At 44.5% G+C, this 3,106-nt stretch overlaps 1 long non-coding RNA gene across 2 annotated transcripts; it reads left to right on the plus strand.

The window, feature by feature from the left end:
* Window positions 1-2,314, plus strand: LOC102741363 (uncharacterized). 2 transcript variants are annotated; one of them, XR_014141904.1, is made up of 3 exons: window positions 1-62; window positions 164-391; window positions 492-2,314. It is a non-coding gene; the product is annotated as an uncharacterized LOC102741363 (long non-coding RNA). The 2 variants fall into 2 exon arrangements; XR_014141905.1 differs by having other exon boundaries at window positions 7-391; window positions 492-720; window positions 1,088-2,314.
* Window positions 2,315-3,106: the final 792 nt, after the last annotated feature.

The raw sequence follows: 3,106 nt of genomic DNA on the forward strand, positions 1-3,106 counted from the left end.
ATCAGGAATACAGCCAAGGGAAACACAGCTTCACGATGGCAATGAACGCCTTTGGTGACCTGGTGAGGGTGGCATGGATTGCTGAATGTTTCATGCGTCCTGTCCTCAGTACTTTACCAAAAAATCTGCTGCTTGTCAACATTCTATTTCCTTTTCCTTGAAGACCAGTGAAGAATTCAGGCAGGTGATGAATGGTCTTCAAATACAGAAGCATGAAGAAGGGAACGAGTTTCAAGCGCCTCCCTCTGCTGAGACCCCCTCCTCTGTGGACTGGAGAGAGAAAGGCTATGTAACCCCTGTGAAGGATCAGGTGTGACAATATTCAGCAGGTCATCCTCAGGAGTAAAAGTGAAAGGAATCAGTGTCCTTGCTGTGGTCGGCTGAGAAACATGTACAGTTGTCTATGTTTTAAAAGAGTTTTCAGATGTGGGGGCTGTTGTCAAATCTTGCTATTGGTTTTGTAGACTGAGAGCTTTTTAATTTGGTTTCAGGGTTTTTGTGGCTTGTGTTGGGCTTTTCATGCAACGGGTGCCCTCGAAGGACAAATGTTCTGGAAAACTGGCAAACGTTCTTGCACTGAGTGAACAGAACCTGGTGGACTGCTGTCTGTCTAGAGACCACGAGGGCTGTAGCAGTGGCCTGATGGGTAACTCCTTCCCCCAGTATGTGAAGGACAACAGAAGCCTGGACTCAGAGGAATCCTATCCATACCATGCACAGGTAAATGGAGCTCCTTATCTTACTATCAAAGTTGAACATTTTCAGGGAAAAGAGATATCATATTTACTATTCACATTCTAGATTGTAGCCTTTGTATCTGCGAACTCTGAGAACTGTCCTTAAAATGTATTAGTCTTGCACAGTTCTCTGCTTCCATCCTTACCACATTGCTGTTCCTGCGGCTATGATATGCGCTGATATGCATACTGTCCCATATAGGGTACAGATGTCTCCAGAATGAAAAATTTCTCAGGGACAGGTAGACCAAGAATTTCTTATTTAAATAGAAGCCTGCAAGGGGAGGGGAGTTAAGGTGGCGGAGGAGTAGGGGGACTCTAATTTGGTCTCATCCCTCGAATACAATTAGATAGTTATCATATCATTCTGAAGACTCAAGAAATCAATTGGAGATCTGAGAAAACAGTTGCTGCAAGTCTATAAGTAGGAAAGCGACCACTGTTTGCAAGGTAGGAGGCACGGAGACATGAATCCAGGGTGGTATATATGGGAGGATACGGCGGAGGGGAGGGAGCTGGCTTAAGGAGGCTACTGGAGCAGAGCGCAAAATCAGGACTTCTTAGAAGTTTGTTACAGTGGGGGATGTCCCTGGCTTAAAGAAGCTCAGGTGGGGAAGCGGGGCAGAATCGCAGGTGGGACAGCGTGGTCTCAGGATCCCCGGGGTCACAAGAAGAATGGGGCTGATAGTGCGGCAGAATTCCCAGGGATGGGGGCTGGGAAGCCGGCTGCAAACAGGGAGTCCAGGCTCCAGCATTCAGCTCTCTGCTGCCATAAACTGGGAACCGTGGCTGCGTGGGGCGACCGCTCTCTGAGCAGGGGCCCAGCAAGGGGCCAAACTGGTGTGGGACTCCCCTCCCTCCCCCGGAGGAGAGGCGCAGGTGTGCCCTGTAGGAGTCCTGTGCCTGAGATAGAAATACTCGGTCACAGGCTGAGTGAGCACAGAGTTCTGATGGAAACCAAGGAGACAAGAGTGATTGTTTGCTTTTCTGTGAGGGCTCACTGAAGAGTGAGGGGTGTGAACTTTGAGCTCCCGGGCTAGAGATCAGGGTGCCGCCGCTGCCTGCGCCCCCCCGCCCCGCCTCAGTGCTGAAAGCCTGCAGGGAGCAAAACAGCGCCGCCTAGTGGAGTCTGGAGCCGCTTACACTGAGCCCTGCCTCCCAGTGCCCGAGAGAAGCATTGCCAGTAGGGCAAGGGCACTTGAGAATCAGAGCAACAGGCCCTTCCCCAAGAAGACCAGCAGGAACAACTGGCTAGCACCGAGTTTACCCATCATAGAGAACTGCAAAGCTTCAGCTCCTCGGGAAAGTAGTATATAGCATTCTTTGAATTTTTGTTCTTTAGTCTTTTAGTATTAATGTTTCAGTTATTTTCTTATTTTTAACATTTTTATATATACTTTCTATATGTAATTTTTTGTTTCATTTCATTTCATTGTATTTTATTTTATTTATATATATATATTTTCTTTCTTATTTTGGGATCTAGTTTCTTTTAACAAGCAGACCAAAATATACCCAGTATATAGTGGTGTTTTTTTTTTCTTTCTGTTGTTGTTGTTGTTGTTATTTTTTTTTTCCTCTTTCTTCTTTTCTTTTCTGGACAAATGACAAGATGGAGAAATTCACCCCAAAAGAAAGAATAGGAAGTAGTACTCACTGCCAGGGACTTAATCAATATGGACATCAAGTAAGATGTTTGAACTGGAATTTAAAACAGTGATTACAAAGATACTAGCTGGATTAGAAAAAAGCATAGAAGACTCTAGAGAATCCCTTACTGTAGAGATAAAAGAACTAAAATCTAGTGAGACCGAAATTAAAAATGCCATTACTGATATGCAGTCCCAAGTGCAAGGATGAACAAAGCAGAAGAGCCATTCAGTGATATAGAAGATAAAATGATGGAAAGTAATGAAGCTGAAAAGAAGAGGGAAAGAAAACTATTAGATCACAAAGGTAGACTTAGAGAACTCAGCAATTCCATAAAGTGAAATAATATCCATATTATAGGAGTCCCAGAAGATGAAGAGTGGGAAAAATGGGCAGAAAGTTTATTTGAACAAATTATAGCTGAGAACTTCCCTAATCTGGGGAAGGAAACAGACATTCAAGTCCAAGAGGCACAGAGAACGCCCCTCAAAAATCAACAAAAATAGGTGAACACCTTGACATAGTGTAGTGAAAATTGAAAACTACAAAGATGAAGAGAAAATCCTGGAAGAAGCTGAGGACAAGAGGTCCTTAACCTACAAGGGTAGTCACATAAGGCTGGCAGCAGATCTGTCCACAGAGACCGAGCACGCCAGAAAGACAGCATGATATATTCAACATGCAAAATGGGAAAAATATGCAGCCAAGAATATATTATC

The sequence above is a fragment of the Leptonychotes weddellii genome, unplaced genomic scaffold (genome assembly GCF_054177405.1).
Source record: "Leptonychotes weddellii isolate Sample4059 unplaced genomic scaffold, ASM5417740v2 HiC_scaffold_17992, whole genome shotgun sequence".
In the NCBI taxonomy this organism is placed as follows: domain Eukaryota; kingdom Metazoa; phylum Chordata; class Mammalia; order Carnivora; family Phocidae; genus Leptonychotes; species Leptonychotes weddellii.